The sequence below is a fragment of the Bubalus kerabau genome, chromosome 3, assembly GCF_029407905.1.
Source record: "Bubalus kerabau isolate K-KA32 ecotype Philippines breed swamp buffalo chromosome 3, PCC_UOA_SB_1v2, whole genome shotgun sequence".
Taxonomy (NCBI): Eukaryota; Metazoa; Chordata; class Mammalia; order Artiodactyla; family Bovidae; genus Bubalus; species Bubalus kerabau.
Window position 1 is genome coordinate 150,134,598 of NC_073626.1, and position 25,237 is coordinate 150,159,834.

General features: G+C 40.0%; 1 protein-coding gene and 1 long non-coding RNA gene across 4 annotated transcripts in view; one reads left to right on the forward strand and one right to left on the reverse strand.

The window, feature by feature from the left end:
* PLEKHM3 (pleckstrin homology domain containing M3) overlaps positions 1 to 25,237 on the reverse strand; it is a 226,327-nt gene that overhangs the window by 39,544 nt on the left and 161,546 nt on the right. The window lies entirely within an intron of this gene.
* On the forward strand, positions 16,380 to 24,669 carry LOC129646704 (uncharacterized). 2 transcript variants are annotated; one of them, XR_008712130.1, is made up of 2 exons: positions 16,380 to 16,893; positions 24,485 to 24,669. It is a non-coding gene; the product is annotated as an uncharacterized LOC129646704 (long non-coding RNA). The 2 variants fall into 2 exon arrangements; XR_008712131.1 differs by lacking the exon at positions 16,380 to 16,893 and adding an exon at positions 18,441 to 19,309.

Consider the following 25,237-nt stretch of genomic DNA (forward strand, 5'->3'; position numbering starts at 1 on the left):
TTTTTTTCACCAGCTCACCTAAGAACATGTAACAAATGTGGAAAAATAGGTTTCTCTTGCTGCTGCTAAGTATCATAATAACAGATGTTGCAATTTGGCAGTCTGAGGACTATATTTAGCCTGAAGATGTTTTTTTTAAATCTCTTAGTGTTTAAAAAAATGAGCCAATTTAATAATTGGGGGGGGGTTACATAAAAATTCAGATTTTTGGCTTCTTTTGAAAAATCATTAGATCTGGCAAAACTAGGCCTGGATTCCAACATGATGATGATCCCGGCTGTGAGTAGAGGCTGCTGGCTCCTGCTGAGACATGTGCTCTTCAACTGACACTTGACTCCACAAGGTCCCAGTGTCTTGTCTTGAGTCTGCCTGCCTCCCACGGTCCCCTCCCCTCAAACATTCATGAGTTTGGAGCCGATGGTTCATCAGAGCCCCCCTCCCTTAACTAATAATGCACAGGCTTCAAAGACTTTAGCAGTTTCTATATTAACAAGATAAAATCTGCCTTTATTTCTCTCTTACTGAGGCACGTGCATATACATGCTGATTTTGATATAAGAAAAAAATGAAGATTGAATTTAATTTGGAAATAGCTGGAAATAGATGGATACTTTCAAATGAATCATAATTAAAATGAGAATTCTACATAAAAATAACATCTGAGAGCAGTAAATTATACTTAAAGAGATATTACAAGGTTGCTGCTGCTAAGTCACTTCACTCGTGTCCAACTCTGTGCGACCCCATGGACAGCAGCCCACCAGGCTCCCCATCCCTGGGATTCTCCAGGCAAGAACACTGGAGTGGGTTGCCATTTCCTTTTCCAATGCATGAAAGTGAAAAGTGAAAGTTGAAGTCGCTCAGTCGTGTCCGACTCTTAGCGACCCCATGGACTGCAGCCTACCAGGCTCCTCCGCCCATGGGATTTTCCAGGCAAGAGTACTGGAGTGGGGTGCCATTGCCTTCTCCGTTAAGGTAAACAAATAGTAGTGCTGATAATACAAAAGTAAAAGACTATAAGGAATATAAAAATGTATTCTGCAATTTCTTTACACACTAACAATGAAATATCAGAAACAGAATGTAAAAAACCACCCCTTTTAAAACCACATCAAAACAGCAAAATAAAATACTTACGAATAAACCCCACCAAGAAGGTGAAAGACTTATATACTGAGAACTACAAAACATTAATAAAGGAAATTGAAGATGATTCAAAGAAATAGAAAGATATCCCATGCTCTTGGATTGGAAGAATTAATATTGTTAAAATGGCTATACTACCCAAAGTAATCTACAGATTTAATGTGATCCTTATCAAATTAACTGTGAAATTTTTCACAGAACCAGAACTGATAACCCTGAAATCTATTGGCCCTTCCCTGGTGGCTCAGACAGTAAAGAATCAGCCTGCAATGTGGGAGACCTGGGTTCAATCCCTAGGTTGGAAAGATCCCCTGGAAAAGGGAATAGCTATCCACTCCAGCATTCTTATATACTGAGAACAACAAAACATTAATAAAGGAAACTGAAGATGACTCAAAGAAATAGAAAGATATCCCATGCTCTTGGATTGGAAGAATTAATATTGTTAAAATGGTAATACTACCCAAAGCAATCTACAGATTTAATATGATCCCTATCAAATTACCTATGACATTTTTCAAAGAATCAGAACAGATAATACAAAAATTATCTATACAGAATGATAAAAAGCCCAGATTTCCCAAAGCAATCCTGAGGAAAAAGAACAAAGCAGGAAGCATAACTTTATCAGACTTTAGACAATACTACAAAGCTACAGTAATCAAAACAGTATGGTACTGGCACAAAAAGAGACATATGGATCAATGGAACAGAATAGAGAGCCCAGAAGTAAACCTACACATCTATGGTCAATAAATATTGACAAAGAAGGCAAGAATATAAAATGGGAAAAAAGACAGCCCCTTTAGCAAGTAGTGCTGGGAAAGCTGAACAGCTGCATGCAAATTAAATTTGAACACACCCTCACACCATATACAAAAATAAACTCAAAATGGGTTAAATACTTAAATATGACATAATACTCCTAGAAGAGAATATAGGCAAAACATTCTCTGACATAAATTGTACCCGTGTTTTCTTAGGTTAGTCTCCCAAGGTAACAGATATAAAAGCAAAAATAAACAAATAGGACCTAATCAAACTTATAAGCTTTTGTACAGCAAACAAAACCATAAATAAAACAAAAAGATAACCCATAAACTGCAGAAGACATTTGCAAATGATGTTACCAACAAGAGCTTCAGTTCAGTTCAGTCGCTCATACATGTCCAACTCTTTTTGACCCCATGGGCCACAGCACACCAGGCCTCCCTGTCCATCAACTCCCGGAGGTTACTCAAACTCATGTCCATTGAGTCAGTGATGCCATCAAACCATTTCATCCTCTGTCATCCCCTTCTCCTGCTGCCCTCAATCTTTCCCAGTATCAGGGTCTTTTCAAATGAGTCAGTTCTTTGGATCAGGTGGCCAAAGTATTGGAGTTTCAGCTCCAACATCAGTCCTTCCAATGAACACCCAGGACTGATCTCCTTTAGGATGGACTGGTTGGATCTCCTTGCAGTCCAAGGGACTCTCAAGAGTCTTCTCCAACACCACAATTCAAAAGCATCAATTCTTTGGTGCTCAGCTTTCTTTATACTCCAACTCTCACATCCATACCTAACCACTAGAAAAAACAGCCTTGACTATACAGACTTTTGTTGGCAAAATAATGTCTCTGCTTTTTAATATGCTGTCTAGGTTGGTCATAACTTTCCTTCCAAGGAGTAAGCATCTTTTAATTTCATGGCTGCAATCACCATCTGCAGTGATTTTGGAGCCCAAAAAAATAAAGTCAGCCACTGTTTCCACTGTTTCCCCATCTATTTGCCATGAAGTGATGGGACCGGATGCCATAATCTTAGTTTTCTGAATGTTGAGCTGTAAGGCAGCTTTTTCACTCTCCTCTTTCACTTTCAAGAGGCCCTTTAGTTCTTCACTTTCTGCCATAAGGGTGGTGTCATCTGCGTATCTGAGGGTATTGATATTTCTCCCAGCAATCTTGATTCCAGCTTGTGTTTCTTCCAGCCCAGTGTTTCTTATGATGTACTCTGCATATAAGTTAAATAAGTAGGGTGACAATATACAGCCTTGACGTACTCCTTTTCCTATTTGGAACCAGTCTGTTGTTCCAAGTCCAGTTCCAACTTTTGCTTCTTGACCTGTACGCAGGTTTCTCAAGAGGTAGGTCAGGTGGTCTGGTATTCCCATGTCTTGAAGAATTTTCTACAGTTTATTGTGATCCACACAGTCAAAGGCTTTGGCATAGTCAATAAAGCAGAAATAGATGTTTTCCTGGAACTCTCTTGCTTTTTCCATGATCCAGCAGATGTTGGCAATTTGATCTCTGGTTCCTCTGCCTTTTCTAAAACCAGCTTGAACATCTGGAAATTCAGGGTTCACATATTGCTGAAGCCTGGCTTGGAGAATTTTGAGCATTACTTTACTAGCATGTGAGATGAGTGCAACTGTGCAGTAGTTTGAGCACTCTTTGGCATTGCCTTTCTTTGGGATTGGAATGAAAGCCAACCTTTTCCAGTCCCGTGGCCACTGCTGAGTTTTCCACATTTGCTGACATATTGAGTACAGCACTTTCACAGCATCATCCTTTAGGATTTGAAATAGCTCAACTGGAATTCCATCACCTCCACTAGGTTTGTTCATAGTGATGCTTCCTAAGGCCCACTTGACTTCACATTCCAGGATGTCTGGCTCTAGGTGAGTGATCACACCATCGTGATTATCTGGGTCATGAAACTCTTTTTTGTACAGTTCTTCCATACCATTTCTGTCCTGTATAGAGCCCATCTTTGCATGAAATGTTCCCTTGGTATCTCTAATTTTCTTGAAGAGATCTCTAGTCTTTCCCATTCTGTTGTTTTCCTCTATTTATTTGCATTGATTGCTGAGAAAGGCTTTCTTATCTCTCCTTGCTATTCTTTGGAACTCTGCATTCAATGGGTATATCTTTCTTTTTCTCATTTGTGTTTCATTTCTCTTTTCTGGAGAAGGCACTGGCGACCCACTCCAGTACTCTTGCCTGGAGAATCCCATGGACGGAGGAGCCTGGTGGGCTGCAGTCCATGAGGTCGCTAAGAGTCGGACACAACTGAGCAACTTCACTTTCACTTTTCACTTTCATGCATTGGAGAAGGAAATGGCAACCCACTCCAGTGTTCTTGCCTGGAGAATCCCAGGGACGGGGGAGCCTGGTAGGCTGTAGTCCATGGGGTTGTGAAGAATCAGACATGACTGAGCGACTTCATTTTGACTTTCACTTCTCTTCTTTTCGCAGCTATTTGTAAGGCCTCCTCAGACAGCCATTTTGCTTTTTTGCATTTCTTTTTCTTGGGGATGGTCTTGATCCCTGTCTCCTGTACAATGTCACGAACCTCCGTCCATAGTTCATCAGGCACTCTGTCTATGAGATCTAGTCCCTTAAATCTATATCTCACTTCCACTGTATAATCATAAAGGATTTGATATACGTCATACCTGAATGGTCTAGTGGTTTTCCCCACTTTCTTCAATTTAAGTCTGAATTTGGCAATAAGGAGTTCATGATGTGCATCACCGTCTGTTCCCGGTCTTGTTTTTGCTGACTGTATAGAGCTTCTCCATCTTTGGCTGCAAAGAATATAATCAATCTGATTTCAGTGTTGGCCATCTGGTGATGTCCATGTGTAGAGTCTTCTCTTGTGTTGTTGAAGAAGGTGTTTGCTATGACCAGTGCATTCTCTTGGCAAAACACTATTAGCCTTGGCCCTGCTTCATTCTGTACTCCAAGGCCAAATTTGCCTGTTACTCCAGGTGTTTCTTGTACTGTTACCACAGTCAATTTTAGAACATTTCCTCCACTCTCCTCCAAATCCCCACACCCATTAGCAGTCACTAATCTTTTCTCCCTAACCCATTCCACAAGCAATCTCTACTTTCTGTCTTCATAATTTTACCTACTCTGGATATTTCATGTAAATAGAATAATATATATAATATGTGGTGTTCTTTGACTGGCTTCTTTCACTAGGCATAATGTTTCAGGGTTGGTGTTGATTTTTTTTAAAACATTATTTATTTATTTATTTTTGGCTGCACTGAATCTTCATTGCTTTATGTGGGTTTTCTTTAGTTTCAGTGAGTGAGGGCTACTCTTCATTGCAGTATGTGGGCTTCTCACTGCAGCAGCTTCTCTTGTGGAGCATGGGCTCTCGGCATGCAAGCTTCAGCAGCACGCAGGCTCAGTTCTTGCAGCTCGAAGGCCCTAAAGTGCAGGCCCAGTAGTTGTGGTGCACCCGTTCAGCTGCTCCACTGCATGTGGAATCTTCCTGGACCGGAGGTCAAACTTATGTCCCCCACATTGGCAGGCGGATTCTTGTCCATTGTGCCACCAGGGAAGTCCTGATTTAATAATGAAATAAGATTCTAGTTTTATTTATGGATGATAGCCTTTTTCCTTGAATCTATCCAGCATCTATACTAATTAGGTTTATACATTACTTTCATTGTGTGTTATCTCTTCCCTCAAACCTTTGGTTGAATTCTTATTTTACCATTAGTAAAAACTCTTCATTCGTTCATTTCAGAAAATTGCATTGAATTTGTTGAATTCAATGCATAGTCGGCACTGAATATACTTGGCTATTGATAGAAGCATGAACTAGACAAAACTGGAGCTTATTTTTTGCCTGGTGTACAAGTGTCTCCATAGGCTAATTCCAAACTGTCTACCCAAATTCATTTTCCATTCCTTGGTATTTATGTTCTGTTGTGAGGGAACTCTTCCCTGTGTAGAATATGCTTGTTCTTGCTTCTGTGCCTTTGCCAATGTATTTCTTCTATCGGGAGTTTCACTTCTTCTCTTAACACTTACTTAAATGTCACCCAGGATTCATGGCTCAGATCTATTCTGGCTTGATCTGGACAGTCATCTTTGGCTACTTCACCTGCCATGGATCTCTTGTGCTTCATATAACTTATTTTTATAACCACACAATTTAATATGGAAATTGATGTTCTCCTGTATTTTTTGCTATCCTTTAACATTTGATTGTTTTGCTTTTCCAACTGTCGATTGAAAATGTAAAAGTGGAGGTACTACCTATAAAATGGTGATTTTGTCCATAAAAGTAAAATGGTGATTTTACTTATAAAAATGGCAATTTTATGTAAAGCAGCCTAAAAGAATGTAAATTGCTTAAAGGCAGACTGAATCTCACACTAGTCTTAAATCCCCTCTCTCTGCCAGGCATCTAGGTTCTTGCTGAATGATTGAGGGTGCTTTCCAGTCTTTTTCCTTTGCTGCAACAGTCATATCTTTGCGCTATTTTTGTGTCACAACATTTTGAATCATTCCGCTGTGTGATTTGGGGAGGAGAGTGAAGAACATGTGAACTTGGTGGCAACTCAGCTAATTAGAAACCCTTTTTGCTTCTTTACACTTAAGTAATCGGTCTTCCTATTTGTCAGGTGAGGTTCAGGGCCATGTTTCAAAGTGCTGAAGTTGCTAGAATTTTTTCCTTCAGAAAAGCGAGGTAATACTCTGTAAGTTTATTTTAGAATTGACAAACATTTCTTTAATATTACAGGGAAGAAAACTTTATACTGATTTCAAAGGGTAAAGGTAAAATTTAGGAGATTTAATCTTGTTTTGAATATAACAACTAGCAATACTTGGAAGCTATTCCGGCTTCTGGTCTAGAGGCTTCAGCACTAACAGAAGCAGGGTCCAGGTATCTGGAGCTCATATCTCACAGCCATATCTTTACTTGAGATACTTGCTTAAAAAGAAGTAAGATATCCTACCATCTCCTCCTGCCCTCAAGAATCGTGCTTTTCATTCCCACTTTCCTAGCCAACCTGGTGGGGTGTTGAGGTTAGGACCATATTCCACAAACACCAGGAAGATGGAAGCCTCAAAGAAGACCAAAGCTTGAGGAGCCTTTCTTTTTCACTTTTTCCCGGTCACAGGTTAATATAACTTTACATCCTTCCATCACAAGTCACAAGGCCATTCAGCTTTAGCATTTAGAAGACTGGTGGTTTGTTAACCAGGCCCTCATTTGGATATGTTGTAAGTGCTGGTGAAATAGACCTCTGAGATGAGGTTTAGTTATCCTAGGCTTAGTTATTTTCCCCAAGTGCCTGTTATTGTGAAGAAAATCATGACAAAGTAATTAGCAGAAAACATAGGTAGCTCTTCATCCACCTCCTCAATCTCCCTCATCTTCTCCATACACCAAATTGTTCTATCTCCTTGAGAAAAAGGCGTATGTCCAAAACACAATGAAATAGTTTGCTTCTGTTTTCCATTAAACTTAATTTCTTGTATGAAAGAAAGTCCTAGTCTGATTTAATTTGGAGGTACTGCATATATGATTATTCCAGGGGTATCATAGGGCCTTCGTGTTCAAAGAATACACACTTCCATTTGTAACTTAAAATTATGTGTCTTTTTTATTGCACTGTACAATAAAGACAAATGCAATATCAAGCTGATACCTTCTTCAGGAGTTTTCTATTTTTGACTTTCACATTCTCTCTACAAATTATTTTCACTCTATCAACTCAGGTACTTCTAGAACTCCAGGAATAGTCAAATATCACTTTCCATGATCCCACAAACTGAGAAATACACCAAATATGCTTACCCTTCTTGTGTGACAGTAGCCCACGAAAGCTGCTGGTCGAACTTCCAGCTCAAGGATACACACATTTCCCCCCCTCTTCTATTCTGGTCAAGATGGTCAGCACTGGAATTTGAGGCCTATGGCTTTCTTGCAGACTAAGACAACAGACTTTATTTGATTTGCCTTCTTGCAGAGCAATCAAAAATTACAATTAAGTTAAAAAATAACCTAGTGCTGCCTTCTCCAAACCACAGTTTCAGAAACAGCTGCTCATTACTCATGTGTGGCACCAGGAAATTGCAGTGTCATGTTCAAGGTCTGCAGCCAATAGAGATCTGTGGGATTGGGAAAAGGGCACAAATGATTCTTTTATGTCCATTACCTTCACTCCCTTGGCACCATCACAAAATTCAAAATCTACACTGGGAGAAAGACGGAGCACTAGGGGACTTAGACAAGAAACAAGAAAGAAAAATCTCCTTCTCATGGAATGTATGCATCAACGAATTCCTTCCCCCTGAATTGCAAGTTACCTTCCATTTCAATACTGGCATTCCTCTGCCATTGTGTAGCATCTAGATTCTGGACAACTGTTGGGAAGACTTTGATGGGGAGGGCTGCTGCACTTGACAAATGGCCCCTCCTCTGAAAGTCTAACCAAAAGACCCCATTCATGTTCAACAAAGCCACCTGCCACTTACTAGTAACAAGTGAGCTTGGCGAAATGGAAGAATCAAAATTGTCACACACTGTAAAATGATTTCAAATATAATTTCATTTGCATTTGCTTGGCCAGAGGATTCTGAAAGACAGCACTCACTATTTTCTTTTTGAGTGACATTTCTTAGCGTTAACAGGTGGGGACAGTGATGGTTAGTGATCTAGGCCTGGTGAGTTCCTGAAGATTTAGGAAAAACAGTTTGTGGAATCTGCTCAAGTCTGGAAAGCTAACACACGCAAGAATAATTCTGCATTCTCATTTGATTCTAAATTTTACTCCTTTTTTCTTAAAAAAATTGATATGCAATGTTATATTAGATTCAGGTATACATTGTAATGATTTGGTATTTGTATATATTGCAAAATATCACCACAGTAAGTCTAGTTAACTTAATTTTATTCCTCTTAGTAATAAATCCTTAAAAACAGAAAATAAAAAGAGTACTACCATATTATTTTTCTTAAAAACAGAAAATAAAAGGCATAGGGGATTTTCCTATTTCAAAAAGTTTGTTAAAATCCCATTTCTCCATAATTAGCCTTAAAGCTCCTTATCATGGCTCAATGCTGGGATGTTTGCAGAAAAACAGGAAACTGTGTCTTCTCTAATTAGCTGCTCCACACCCTTCTTTATCCATTATGGGACTGTTCTAACAGGACGAAGGTTCTGGCTAATCAAATACTTCACTCATGGTGGATTATGATGTCAACATCAAGCTCTTATCTGATTCTCTTCCAAGGGTGACAATCTCTACTTAGATTCTGGAAACTATGTTATAATTTGGGTTTCTGGGTTGACGTAATTGGGTCGATTTGTAAGTGGCCATCACCATTTCTATCAAGCAAATGCAAACGAAATCAAATTATACTTTGCATTCTGGTAGAAACTATCTCCGGAGAAGGCAATGGCACCCCACTCCAGTACTCTTGCCTGGAAAATCCCATGGACGGAGGAGCCTGGTGGGCTGCTGTCCATGAGGTCGCTAAGAGTCGGATACGACTGAGTGACTTCACTTTCACTTTTCACTTTTATGCATTGGAGAAGGAAATGGCAACACACTCCAGTGTTCTTGCCTGGAGAATCCCAGGGACAGGGGAGCCTGATGGGCTGCCGTCTAAGGGGTCGCACAGAGTCGGACACGACTGAAGCGACTTAGCAGCAGCAGCAGCAGAAACTATCTCAGGGACTAAAAGAATTTCAACTTTCTCCAATGGCTGAATGGTAAAGCTGAACCCAAGAACATAAATTTCTTAATTCACAAAAATATATAGGATGGGGTCTAAAGTGTCTCAATGGCTATAGGCTCGTGAAGCCATAACTTCATGGAACATCAGTAGAAGCATTTGCAAAGAGTAAGTGCAATTATGTGGCCCACATATTCTGAGCCCCAAAGTAGGCCATATGGTCTCATATAAATGTATGTGTACTATTTACGGGGAAAGTAGATTAAGATATTTTAAGTTGAGACAGTTCAGGAAATTCTTATGGTATGATCAGCAGAATCTTACTTCTCTATTGAGTTAATTAGCTATGTGTCTAATATAAACCTGATTTAGGTCACAACTATTCATTTTGGCCCAGTTATGTCATTATTACTCACTGAAAAGTATACAAGGAAAGGCTCTAAATCAGCAGCCCCCCAAGCTTTTTGGCACCAGGGACCATTTGATAGAAAAAAGTTTTTCCACAGATCAGAGATGGAGGTGAGATGGCATCACTGCCTCAATGGACATGAGTATGATCAAACTCCAGGAGATAGTAAAGGCCAGGAAAGCCTAGCATGCTGCCATTTATGGGGTTGCAAAGAGTCCGACACGACTGAGCAACTGAACAACAGTGAGAGGTTGGGTAGGATGTGGTGGGAGGGGGATGGTTTTGGGATGATTCTCATAAGGAATGAGCAACCTAGAGCCTTCACACATGTAGTTCACAATAGAGGTCATGCTCCTATGAGAACCTAATGCTGCCACTGATGTGACAGGAGGCTGAGCAATGTGAGCAACGGGGAGCAGCTGTAAATAGAGATGAAGCTTCACTTGCTGCTTGCCGCCGCTTACCTCTTGCTCTGTGGCCCAGTTCCTAACAGGCCATGACCAATACTGGTCTGTGGCCCAGGAACTGGGGACACCTGCTTTAAATGATTTCTTTAACTTGGCTAAAGGGGCCCAGAGAGGTGATGGGGAGCACCCTGGTAGCTCAGATGGTAAAGAATCTGCCTGCAATGCAGGAGATTGGGGTTCAATCCCCGGGTTAGCAAGATCCCCTGGAGAAGGGAATCACAACCCACTCCAGTATTCTTGCCTGGAGAATCCCATGGACAGAGGAGCCTGGCAGGCTATAGTCCACGGAGTTGCAAAGAATCGGACACAACTGAGCGACTAACACACACACACACACATACAAGGGAAAAACTAAGGCCCAGGGAGGTGATGGGGAGCTAAGATCACCTAGCTGGGTTATGTCAGGCCTTGGCACCCCCACTCCCGTCTCCTTAAGTATTCTTCACTGTTCTCAGAAGGGGCCCTAATGAGGGCATCTAGGGTCAGAGTGCAGCCTTGGGGTTTGGTTCAGCCTGGGAATCCTGAAGTCACTGGATAACCACGGAGCCATCATATAGAAATGGAGGATTTCTAAACCGACTCAGTCCCTACATGGAAATAAGACGTGTGGGCTAGATTGGTCCAGGTTTACTCCCACAGTTTTGATCTGAACTGGATCTGTCTTTGGTTTATGTAAGGATTTATTTTCCAACATATTTACTCCTTGTACAAAAATTCTCTTAAGTAGTCACATCTTGTGTAAATTTCTAAACATGGAGTATCATTCTTATTATTGAGTGAAGGACTGGGAAATTCATGAATTAAAGTAACATGAACTTCAATTAAAAAAATTAAAAAAGATAAAGTAACATGAAATTCTATGATGAAAATGGGCTTATTAACTTAAACCCTAGGCTATTTACCAAGAGAAGTAACTTTATTAAAGGAAGAAGCAACTACGGCTGGAAAAAACCAAAGCAAACTAAATCAACTCCCTGAAAGCATGTATGTAAGAGAAAGTGAAGAAACAGTGCTTTTCAGAGGGACCTGTTGAGGACATCTTACCAACAACAAAAGACCCCATGTTTAAAGAAGTAGAGAAATAGAGGAGAAATTAAAGCAATGTTACTTGATCATGCATGGGAATGACCCACTAAGGGTTAGGAGAGACATAAAAGGTAGAAAGCAAAGAACGAAAGGAGAAGTATGTAAAGGATGGAGTTAAAAAAAAAAAAGTTTTTTTTTTTAAAAAGGGAAAAGCAACTGAGACGCTCAAGAAGAGAAAAAAGGATTGAAACTGATTTGAGATCTGAAATGGGAGCTAAACATCTTGACTTCTCTTCTCAGTTCTGTCCCCACTAAGCTGTCTGACCTTTTTAATAAGTCCCTTAATTTCTCCATGCCTCAGTTTCCTCACCTACAAAATAAAGTGATCATACTAAGTTATTCAAAACTAGATGATCAATAAGGATTTTTCTCAGCTTGAAGATCCTATGATTTTGTGACTAACAGACAGGGAAAACATCAAAAGAAGCTTGTTGAATACCCCCAGGAATGTAGAAAGGAAATGTCTGGGGAGATAGATAAAAGGTGAGTTTAACCAGACTAATTAGAAGATACCCAAGGAAATTTTCAAAAGAAGTAAAATAATGTCACCAGCTTTTTATTCCTCTGCTTGCTGAGCGCCATTCAAAGAGAGTTAATGCTTTTCAGGAATCATGCCCTCCCAGGTGTGCAACCAGATATCAGTTTTCCTGATGAAGTCTGCAAATCCTTTCCTTTCATCAATGCATTTAATTAGTTAATGTTTAGATAGCACTTAGGGATGAAAAGTACAATATAAGTGCCCAACATTATTATTACTTAACAGCTTTTACGAGACCATCAAGGCCTAAGATTAAATGAGAAACAAAAATGAGTTCCTGACTAGAAGGTTGTGATCTAATAAACTACTGGGTCACTGATGTGAGGAAAAACAAACCCTGCACATAAGTGGAAATAGGTGTTCTTTATTAGCTTGCATGCCATTGTCTTTAAAAATGTGGGCAGGTTTTTATTCTTTGCCTCAAGGTGTCAATAAGTAGCAAACCACCAGTCAGTACTGATTATAACTTCACACATCCTGTTTTTGAAGATTATCTGCTATGTTTGTGGTGTTTATGTTGTATATCTGTATACCCAGGATATGGATTCAAATACATATGGAAATTTAGTATACAGTGAAAGTGAGGAGAAAGTAATTATTTAGTAAATGATGGTGGGGCAACTGTTTAGCCATCAGAGAAGAAAAACAAAGCTGAATCTCTAATTCACTTCATAAAAAAATGTAATTCCAGACAAATGGAAAATTTAAATATAATAATAAACCATAAAGGTATTTTTAAAATTATAAATATATTAGAGAAAAATATTAGATAAACACTTATGTGAGTAAATGTTTTATAACCTTAGAAACCATAGAAAAGTGATAAATCTGAATATGTAATATTAGAAAATTAGTTACAATACAAAATACCATTTACAAAGTCACATGACAAAAAATTGGGAAAAATATTTCCTACTTAGATAAAAAGAATGCCAATTTCCTTAATATAATTTAATTATAAGTTAATGAAATAAAAAGGCAATTAACAAAAAGTACATATGGCCAATATAAAAAAGATATTCAACCTTACTTACAACAAAAAAAATGCAAATCAAAATCATAGTGTGAAGTTATTTTTTATTTATCAGGATGGTTAGGATTAAAAATATTATTAACACAGAAAGTTAATGTGGATATAAGAAAACAATCATTCTTAAGACACTGAATGGAAGAAAAAATTGGTTTCTCCTTTTCAAAAAGCAAGTGGCAATATATATCAAACTGCAAAGCATGCATACCTTCTGACCTGGTAGTCTCATGTTATTGAACTTACCCTACAGACCCATTCACACAACTGTACAAGAACATGTATGAGTGTGTTCACTGCAGTACTGATTCTAACAGAGAAAAACACCACAGGTTAAAATATCAAGGTAACTCTATATTATGTATCTAATAAAAGAGTGAGGTAAACCTTTATGCATACTGAATGGGCACATGTGCCCAATGTCCACAGTATACTCTTAGTTGGAAAAGGCAAAATGCAGAATGGTAGTATAGTTTGATCCCATTTGCAAAGAAATAAAAATATTCACATGTGTATACAGGAATGTCTGGAAGAAGATAGACCAACTATAAAACAAAAGCTACCTCTGCAGAGTGTGATGTGAAGAAGAGAAAGGCAGATGTTAAAAATAGAATTCTGCAATTATCAGAGAAATCAATACAATAATAATCCCATTTACAATTACATCAAAAAGAATAAAATACCAAGGAGGTGAAAGACCTATACACTGAAAACTATAAGACCTTAATGAAAGGAATTGAAGATACAAGTAAATGGACAGATATTTCATGCTCATGGATTGGAAGAATCACTATTGTTAAAACATCCATACTATCCCAAACAATATACAGATTCAGACCCTATCAAACCCTATCAAAATTCCAACGGCATCTTCTACAGAAACAGAACAAATAATCCAAATATTTGTATGGAGCCACAAAAGACCCTGAATAGCCAAATAATCTTGACAAAGATGGAAGCATCACACTCTAATTTCAAAATATAATACAGAGCTATATTAACCAAAACAGTATGGTACTGGTATAAAAACAGACACATTGATCAATGGAACAGAAATAAACCCATGATATATATTCAATTAATTTATGAAAAAGGAGCCAGGAATATACACTGGGGAAGGGGGAGCCTCCTCAGTAAATGGTGCTGGGGAAATGGAACAGCAAAATGCAAAAGAATGAAACTGGAACACTATCTTATACCACTTACAAAATTAACTCAAAATGTATTAAGAATTTGAATGAAAGATCTAAAATCATAAAACTCCTAGTAGAAAACATGGACAGTAAGCTCCTTGACATCAGTCTTAGAGATGATTTGTTTTAATCAACACCAAAAAGCAAAGGCAGCAAAAGCAAAAATAAACAAGGGAAACTATATCAAACTAAGAAGCAAAGAAAACCATCAACAAAAGGAAAAGAAGAAATCAAATGGGAGAAAATAACTACATATCTGATAATGTTAATATCCAAAATATATAAAGAACACATACAATTCAATAGCAAAAAAAAAAAAAAAAAAAATCTGATTTAAAAATGGGCAGAGGATCTGAATAGACATTTTCCCAAAGAAGACATACAGATAAATAGTTACATGAAAAGGTGATCAACATCACTAATCATCAGAGAAATGTGAATCAAAATCATAATGAATCCTCTGGTCCCTTCAGTGGTCCCTCCCTCTCCCAGTTGAGCAGGCACTTGCTCCCAGCACCCAAAGGCACCCAAACTCCTCCTGGTGCCCAAATGGTTTCCTCTCCCCCAGCAGCCCCTCAGTCCTCTGGGAGCAAGTGAAAGGGAACACTCAGTGCACTGCGGGTGGGATATGAAATGGTGTAGCTGCTTTGGAAAACAGCCCAGCATTTCCTGAAATAGTTTAAAACAAAGAGGTACCATATCCATTCCTTTGTATATACTTAATGATAGGAGCATCAAGAACACAGGTCCACCAAGACTTGTACATGAGTGTTTATAGCAGCATTATTTGTAACAGACAAGAAGTAAAAACAACCTAAGGTCCCTCAGCTGATGAATGGATAAAGAAAATGTAATATATATCCATTCAATGCATGGCAATTCAGTCACAAAAAGGAATGACTTAACTGATACAGTCCACAACATGGGTGGACCTTGGAAATACGATAGTAAGTCCCCTTCAGCACCATCCTTCAGCTCCACCATTTCCCACCTCCTTTCCTTCCTTCAGTCAGTAACTCTTCTTGCCTATTCACTCGATGCCAGCCCCAGTAGGTCAGTTGTTATACTGTACTACTGTACTTTTCAAGATACTGTATTGTAAGATTAAAAATATTTTCTTTATAAAAAAACAACAACACAATGAGATACTACCTCACACCTGTTAGAATGGCTATCATAAAAAAGACAAGAGTTGGTATAAATGTGGAGAAAAGGGAATCTTCGTGCACTGTCGGTGAGAATGTAAATTGGTGCAGCCATTATAAAAAATGTTACGGTATGGAAGACCCTCAAAAAATTAAAAAACAGAACTACCATATGATACAATAATGCCAATTCTGAGTATTTATCCAAAGAAACCAAGACAAAAGACAGATGTACTGCTATGTTCACTGCAGCATTATTTACAATAGCCAAGATATTGAGGAGGTCATGGCAACCCACTCCAGTATTCTTGCCTGGAGAATTCCATGGACAGAGGAGCGTGCAGGGCTACAGTCCACAGGGTCTCAAAAAGCTGGACATGATTGAAACGACTTAGCACACAGCACAAGATATGGAAGTGACCTAAGTGTCCATTGATGGATGAATGGATAGAGATGTGAGGCATGCATGTGTGTGTGTACATGTTTGTGTGAATATATATATATAGAGTGTGTGTGTGTGTATATATATTCAGCCATAAAAAAGAGTGAAACCTTGCTATTTGTGACAACATGGATGAACCCTGAGGGCATTATGTTAAATGAAATAAGTCAGACAGAGAAAGGCAAATACAGTATGATCTCCTCATATCTGGAATCTAAAACAAAACAAGCTAGCTTATAGTTACATAAAACAAATTGGTGGTTTCCAGAGGCAGTGGGTGGGGAGTAAGTGAAATAGGTGAAGGGAGTTAAAAGGTACAAACTTCCATTTATAAAATATATAAATCATGTGGATATAATTTACAGCATCATGACTACAGTTAATGACACCATATTGCATATTTGAAAGTTGCTAGGAAAGTAGAAGAAAAGAAATTCTGTAACCTACTGTGGTGATGATCATTTTGCAATATATACAAATAGTGAATACTCCATTGCACACCTGAAGCTATCATGTTATATGTCATTTAAACCTCAATTTTTAAAAAAAAAACCTATCACAGATACTCACACAAAGATAAATTCTTAAAACTAACAGAGTAACAGTAAGAGTGGAGACGGAAGAAAAATTTTTAAGAAAAAATTGAGTGGTAACATTGGAAGAGCACGTTTGGTGACTGTGTGAATGATGTTTGTGATAAAGAGTTAAACTCTGCTGGTATTTGACTGCAAATAGCTTTTAAGCCTCGCACCTGCTTCTTGTGCCCCACACCTGGGTAAGCTGATAAGGAAGCCCAAACACCTACCGGAGATTCAAACCACCCTCTCTCCTGCCTTCTGATGGCAGTCCTCACCTGGCCCACTCTCAACCACAATAAAAGCCCCAAGCCAGTGTGCTTTACCTGCTCTCTGCAGCCATTCTGGACCAGCCTGAGACTGCTCTGCTCATCCCAGAGACCTCAAATTATATGTAAGTAATAAACCTTTTCGTACCTTCAAAAAATATATATGTGTATAATTTTGTATTTTTTAATGTTTACATGAATACGTGTGGCCGCTTCTTATAGTAAATGCTTAAATTGTTGAAAGAGAAAACAATGACAGTGCCACAAAGCGTGGCTTTAGAAATATGTATACATGTAATTTGCATAGTATAAATATTACAGAAATGTAAAGAACCTTCATTTTTTTGGTTTTATATGACCTGTGTTTTCACTTATCCCCATAACATGTTTATTTCCACAAAAGTTCTTGAAAACTGCCTATCAGTAAACCTGTCATGGCCAGATCAGACTCAATGCTTGTATCCAAGGAGACCTGTCCGTCTAATCAGAATGTTCTCTTGACTTACGGGTTTTTAGGTTTGGGAAGGTAACACTGCCCTGCTCAATTAGAATGATTTATAAGATATGCATAGTGTCAATAGCCGTATCTAATTCTAGGCAATTTAAGGTTGGTTTTTGTTTACATAATTATCACTGAATTCTAGACATTTAATCTTATCTTTTTAAATACCTAACTGGGAGTTAGTAAGTAAGCAGTTGGTTAGGATGAATATTGCATTTTCTACCAATGGCATTTAAATGTTTAAAATGCCCTTCTCTAGCTCTGCTGGGTCTCCTGCTCTATCAGAATTGACTCTCCCCCTCAACGCTTCATCCCTGGAGGCACAGTACTTGATCTGGATCACCTGCTTGGTCTCGCAATTCCTCCTGTTTTAGATTGTGTTTTTGCAATCAACACGAGAAACAGAATTGGTATCAGATTTTAAGAATCCATTCCCCATCTATTCGGAGGTCACAATCATTCCACACCTCCCGGTGCACCTGCAGGTGAAGTGTGTCGCCCGGTCTGAACACTCTCACCACTTCATTTGGTGTCAGTCCGAGAAGGGTCAATGTACCGACTAACCTGCTTTAGATGTGGCCTTGAGAACGAAATGAGAATGGTGGTTTTACAACAGGAGGACATTCAAAGATAAGATGAGCTTCAAAGAGAAAAGCACTCTGAATAGTATTCCCACCTGTGACACATTTAGAGGCTCAGTAAGACCGAAATGGAAAAGTGCCCTAAGGTAGGAAGCCCTGTAAAAGGGCAGACTTTACCGAGGGCCAAGGGCGGGCAGTACTTGGATGCAATCTCAAAATGACAGAATGATCTCTGTTCGTTTCCAAGGCAAACCATTCAATATCATGGTAATCCAAGCCTATGCCCCAACCAGTAATGCTGAAGAAGCTGAAGTTGAACAGTTCTACGAAGACCTTCAAGACCGTTTAGAACTAACACCCAAAAAAGATGTCCTTTTCATTATAGGGGACTGGAATGCAAAAGTAGGAAGTCAAGAAACACCTGGAGTAACAGGCAAATTTGGCCTTGGAGTACAGAATGAAGCAGGGCAAAGGCTAACAGAGTTTTGCCAAGAGAATGCACTGGTCATAGCAAACACCCTCTTCCAACAACATAAGAGAAGACTCTAAACATGGACATCACCAGATGGTCAACACTGAAATCAGATTGATTATGTTCATTACACCCAAAGATGAAGAAGCTCTATACAGTCAGCAAAAACAAGACCAGGAGCTGACTGTGGCTCAGATCATGAACTCCTTATTGCCAAATTCAGACTTAAACTGAAGAAAGTAGGGAAAACCACTAGATCATTCAGGTATGACCTAAATCAATATGATTATAGAATGGAAGTGAGAAATAGATTTAAGGGACTAGATCTGATAGAGTGCCTGATGAACTATGGACTGAGGTTCATGACATTGTACAGGAGACAGGGATCAAGACCTTCCCCATGGAAAAGAAATGCAAAAAAGCAAAATGGCTGTCTGGGGAGTCCTTACAAATAGCTGTGAAAAGAAGAGAAGCCAAAAGCAAAGGAGAAAAGGAAAGATATAAGCATCTGAATGCAGAGTTCCAAAGATTAGCAAGGAGAGATAAGAAGAAAGCCTTCCTCAGCGATCAATGCAAAGAAATAGAGGAAAATAACGGAATGGGAAAGACTAGAGATCTCTTCAAGAAAATTAGAGATACCAAGGGAACATTTCATGCAAAGATGGGCTTGATAAAGGACAGAAATGGTATGGACCTAACAGAAGCAGAAGATATTAAGAAGTAGTGGCAAGAATACACAGAAGAACTGTACAAAAAAGAGCTTCATGACCAAGATAATCACGATGGTGTGATCACTCACCTAGAGCCAGACATCCTGGAATGTGAAGTCAAGTGGGCCTTAGGAAGCATCACTATGAACAAACCTGGTGGAGGTGATGGAATTCCAGTGAGCTATTTCAAATCCTGAAAGATGATGCTGTGAAAGTACTGCACTCAATATGCCAGCAAATTTGGAAAACTCAGCAGTGGTCACAGGACTGGAAAAGGTCAGTTTTCATTCCAATCCCAAAGAAAGGCAATGCCAAAGAATGCTCAAACTACCGCACAATTGCACTCATCTCACACGCTAGTAAAGGAATGCTCAAAATTCTTGAAGCCAGGCTTCAGCAATACGTGAACCATAAACTTCCAGATGTTCAAGTTCATTTTAGAAAAGGCAGAGGAACCAGAGGTCAAATTGACAACATCTGCTGGATCATGGAAAAAGGAAGAGAGTTCCAGAAAAACATCTATTTCTGCTTTATTGACTATGCCAAAGCCTTTGACTGTGTGGATCACAATAAACTGAGGAAAATTCTGAAAGAGATGGGAATATCAAACCCCCTGACCTGCCTCTTGAGAAACCTGTATGCAGGTCAGGAAGCAACAGTTAGAACTGGACATGGAACAACAGACTGGTTCCAAATAGGAAAAGGAGTATGTCAAGGCTGTATTTGTCACCCTGCTTATTTAACTTATATGCAGAGTACATCATGAGAAACGCTGGGCTGGAAGAAGCACAAGCTGGAATCAAGATTGCCAGGAGAAATATCAATAACCTCAGATATGCAGATGATACCACCCTTTTGGCAGAAAGTGAAGAGGAACTCAAAAGCCTCTTGATGAAAGTGAAAGAGGAGAGTGAAAAAGTTGGCTTAAAGCTCAATGTTAAGAAAACTAACATCATGGCATCTGGTCCCATCACTTCATGAGAAATAGATGGGGAAACAGTAAAAACAGTGGCTGACTTTATTTTTTTGAGCTCCAAAATCACTGTAGATGGTGACTGCAGCCATGAAATTAAAAGACGCTTACTCCTGGAAGGAAAGTTATGACCAACCTAGATAGCATATTCAAAAGCAGAGACATTACTTTGCCAATAAAGGTCCATCTAGTCAAGGCTATGGTTTTTCCAGTGGTCATGTATGGATGTGAGAGTTGGACTGTGAAGAAAGCTGAGCACCAAAGAACTGATGCCTTTGAACTGTGCTGTTGGACAAAACTCTTGAGAGTCCCTTGGACTGCAAGGAGATCCAACCAGTCCATTCTAAGGGAGATTGGTCCTGGGTGTTCATTGGGAGGACTGATGCTAAAGCTGAAACTCCAGTACTTTGGCCACTTCACGTGAAGAGTTGACTCATTGGAAAACACTCTGATGCTGGGAGGGATTGGGGGCAGGAGAAGGGGACGACAGAGGATGAGATGGCTGGATGGCATCACCGACTCGATGGACATGAGTTTGAGTAAACTCCAGGAGTTGATGATGGACAGGGAGGCCTGGCGTGCTGCGATTCATGGGGTAGCAAAGAGTCGGACATGATTGAGTGACTGATCTGAAGGGCAGGCAGATGGTGATCCAGCATCTAATACCCTTCTTCACAACATCCAGATGGCCTGCCTTTCTTGGTTTCAGCATCTTCACACTCCTGGGCTGGAAGAAGACAGACTCTCCTCTACATTCATTAGCTACTGCTACAGGCAGCTCCAGCAAAGAGAAACTATCTACAATTCAGAAAATTGTATGAGTTCTAGAGGTTTGTTTTCCTTGGGCTTCCTGTCCTTCAGAAACATGGTTCACTGAAATAAGGATTTCACTTGTTGTTCTTCAGTCGTCCAGTAGTGTCGGACTTTTTGCAACTCCACGGACTGCAGCATGCCCAGCCTCTCTGTCCCTCAAAAGTTTGCCCAAGTTCATGTCCATTGCATTGGTGATGTCATCCAGCCATCCCATCCTCTGACACCCTCTTCTTCTGCCCTCAATATCTTTCCCAGCATCAATGAATCACCATTAGCATCAGGTGAACAAAATATTGGAGCATCAACTTCAACATCAGTCTTTCCAATGAATATTCAGGGTTGATTTCCTTTAGGATTGACTGGTGTAATCTGCATGCTATCCAAGGCACTCTCGGGAGTCTTCTCCAGCACCACAGTTTGAAGGTGTCAATTCTTTGGCATTCTGTCTTCACAGTTCAGCTCTCACAACTGTACATGACCACTGGGAAGACCATAGCCTTGACTATACAGGCGTTTGTTGGCAAAGTAATTTAGTCTTTGCTTTTCAAACACTGTCTAGGTTTGTCATAGCTTTACTGCTGAGAAGGAATCGTTTTGTGATTTCATGACTGCAGTTACTATCTGCAGTGATCTTTGGGGAAAGAGGAAATGTCACTACTCCCTCCTTTTCCCCTTCCATCTGCCATGAAGTAATGCAGCCGGATGCTATGATCTTAGTTTTTTTAGTATTTAGTTTTAAGCTGGCTCTATCACTCTCCTACTTCACCCTCATCAAGAGGCTCTTGAGTTCCTCTTTGCTTTCTGCTACTAGAGTGCTACTAGATATCATTCACATATCTGAGGTTGTTGTTTCTCCCACCTGTCTTGATTATGGCTTGTAACTCATCCAGCCCAGCATGTCTCATGATGTGTTCAGTGTATAGGTTAAATAGGGTGACAGCCGACAGCTCTGTTGTACTGAGAGAAGAGGTTTCATTGGTTATCTAATTTATTAAACTGAGGTATAACACAGATAAGAAGCATGGATCTGAAGTATACAGTGCAATGACCTTTTAAACTTATGTGGGAAACTCCGTTTTCTTGGCCTCCAGCCCCAACCACTCCAACCCATTCTCTGTGCCATCATCAGAAGGATCTTTCTAAAATACAGATTTGACCAAACAATAAAAATAATGACATCAGCTCTTGTGCCACCCCCACAGCAGTGATTAACTGTTAATATGTGCCAGTCATGGCTCTAAGCTTTTAAATTCATGATTTCCTTTAAGATAATACAAGTCAAGCACTTGGAACATTGGCAGGCATGCAGTGAATATTACTCGCAAGAGCCCTAAAAGGTCATTATTGTACAGCACATGGAACTCTGCTCCATGTTATGCAGCAGCCTGGATGGGAGGGGATTTTGAGGGAAAATGCATACACGTGTATATATGGCTGAGTCCATCCACTGTTCACTTGAAACTAGCACAGCTATCTCCCAATACAAAATAAAAAGTTAAAAAACAGTCCTAGAAGGTCAGTATTTTTATTGTTAATAATTTATAGGAAATAGAACTGAGGCTTAGAATGCTTGAGTCATTTGCCCAAGGTCACCCAGCTTGGATGTGTAGAGCAGGGAGCTGGACTCTCAGAGCCCAAGTGCTAACCACGAGGTGTTAGTGCTGTCCTAGAGTTGGCATTCCCTTAACGAGAACTCCCAAAGCCTCTTCAGCCCCTATGGGATGAGGTCTCAACTCCTCATCAGGCCCCACAAGGGATTCCCACCAGCTGGGTGCAGCCCGTGTTTCCACACTTGCTTCTGGTTTTTATCTACCTTGCATCCATCTCCTGCTCTCAGATGCCTGCCTACTCATCATTCCCTGAAAAAATTTTGATTTTAATAGCTATCATCATTGCTCTCAGCATGTGTGAGTTCTGGGTGCTTCTGTATCTATTTCCAATTCTTACTGCAACTGTCCGAAATAGTATCACACTCATTTTACATATAAACTGAGACACAGGAAGATTACGGTACTTGTTTCACGGTCAGTGAAAATGAAACGTTAGTCGCTCAGTCATGTCCAACTCAGTGATCTCATGGACTGTAGCCTGCCAGGCTCCTCCATCCGTGGAATTCTCCAGGCAAGAATACTGGAGTGGGTTGCCATTCCCTTCTCCAAGGAATCTTCCCGACCCAGGGATCAAACCAAGGTCTCTTGGTCAGATCAGATCAGATCAGTTGCTCAGTCGTGTCCGACTTTTTGTGACCCCATGAATTGCAGCACTCCAGGCCTCCCTGTCCATCACCAACTCTCCGAGTTCACTCAGACTCACGTCCATCGAGTCAGTGATGCCATTCAACCATCTCATCCTCTGTCGTCCCCTTCTCCTCCTGCCCCAATCCCTCCCAGCATCAGAGTCTTTTCCAATGAGTCAACTCTTTGCATGAGGTGGCCAAAGTATTGGAGTTTCAGCTTTAGCATCATTCCTTCCAAAGAAATCCCAGGGCTGATCTCCTTCAGAATGGACTGGTTGGATCTCCTTGCAGTCCAAGGGACTCTCAAGAGTCTTCTCCAACACCACAGTTCAAAAGCATCAATTCTTCGGCGCTCAGCTTTCTTCACAGTCCAACTCTCACATCCATACATGACCACAGGAAAAGCCATAGCCTTGACTAGACGAACCTTTGCTGGCAAAGTAATGTCTCTGCTTTTGAATATGCTATCTAGGTTGGTCATAACTTTCCTTCCAAGGAGTAAGCGTCTTTTAATTTCATGGCTGCAGTCACCATCTGCAGTGATTTTGGAGCCCAGAAAAATAAAGTCTGACACTGTTTCCACTGTTTCCCCATCTATTTCCCATGAAGTGATGGGATCGGATGCCATGATGTTCGTTTTCTGAATGTTGAGCTTTAAGCCAACTTTTTCACTCTCCACTTTCGCTTTCATCAAGAGGCTTTTGAGTTCCTCTTCGATTTCTGCCATAAGGGTGGTGTCATCTGCATATCTGAGGTTATTGATATTTCTCCTGGCAATCTTGATTCCAGCTTGTGTTTCTTCCAGTCCAGCATTTCTCATGATGTACTCTGCATATAAGTTAAATAATCAGGGTGACAATATACAGCCTTCACGAACTCCTTTTCCTATTTGGAACCAGTCTGTTGTTCCATGTCCAGTTCTAACTGTTGCTTCCTGACCTGCATACAAATTTCTCAAGAGGCAGATCAGGTGTTCTGGTATTCCCATCTCTTTCAGAATTTTCCACAGTTTATTGTGACCCACACAGTTAAAGGCTTTGGCATAGTCAATAAAGCAGAAATAGATGTTTTTCTGGAACTCTCTTGCTTTTTCCATGATCCAGCGGATGTTGGCAATTTGATCTCTGGTTCCTCTGCCTTTTCTAAAACCAGCTTGAACATCAGGAAATTCATGGTTCAAGGTCTCTTGAGCTGTAGGCATATACTTTACTGTCTGAGCCACCTGGGAAGCCCCATTTCATGGTCAGAGAGCCCATCAAAGTTGGAGTCTGAACTCAGGCTGTCTGACTGCTATGTGTGATCCATCCTACTCTGCTACCATTCCCTTCAAGCCACACATTCTCATAACTGGCTCAAGTGTCACCTGGTTTCTAAGGCATTTTTGACTCTAGCCACCAATGTACCTGTCTTGCTCTGTTGCTTTCCACAGGTACAAAGAGATGACTCATTAAAGAAGAATGGCCCATGCTCCATTTCTATTCTAGGCCTTTCCAAGTGCATTCAACCTCTTCATTAAAAAAGCTGAAACTGAATATTTATGGAATATTCCCAATGCAGGCCATGGAACCCAACACTGCTGTCCAGACAAACTGGCAAGTCTTAGGCCAGACGGGGTTATGATCTGATGGCGTGAACACAGAGGGCAAATGGTGACGTTTCTAACGGCGTGAACACAGAGGGCAAATGGAGAAGTTGCTGCCAGTTAATCATCATGTGTACTTTAGCAGAACCTCTTGGGCTGTGTGATTCATGCACTCCTGGGACATGGATAATTCCTGAGAGATGAGCTAGCCAGCTCCTCAAACCTGAGGACAATGGGAGGATGGATTCTGTGGGCCACTGGAAAGGCCGGAGTGGGCAATTTTTGAATTGATCTTGAAAAGCATTTTATCATTGTAATAGCTAACATTCTTGTTGATTATGTAGAATGAAAAATACCAAAGCATTTGAACATTTGATACATGTTCAGTTTCTTTTGTACCTAAAAACCGAATATTAATGTGCAATCTGTGAAAGTCTCACAACTTGACGGGGAGTGACTGGCTCTGCAATGACCTCCTGACAAATTGTGGCAGCATTTGGTTGTCATCATTCAATCATACCTGTAGTTACGATTATAAAATAAGTCACTTGATTCTTTAGCACATTATTCTTCCATAAATTTAAACTAATACTTTATTTT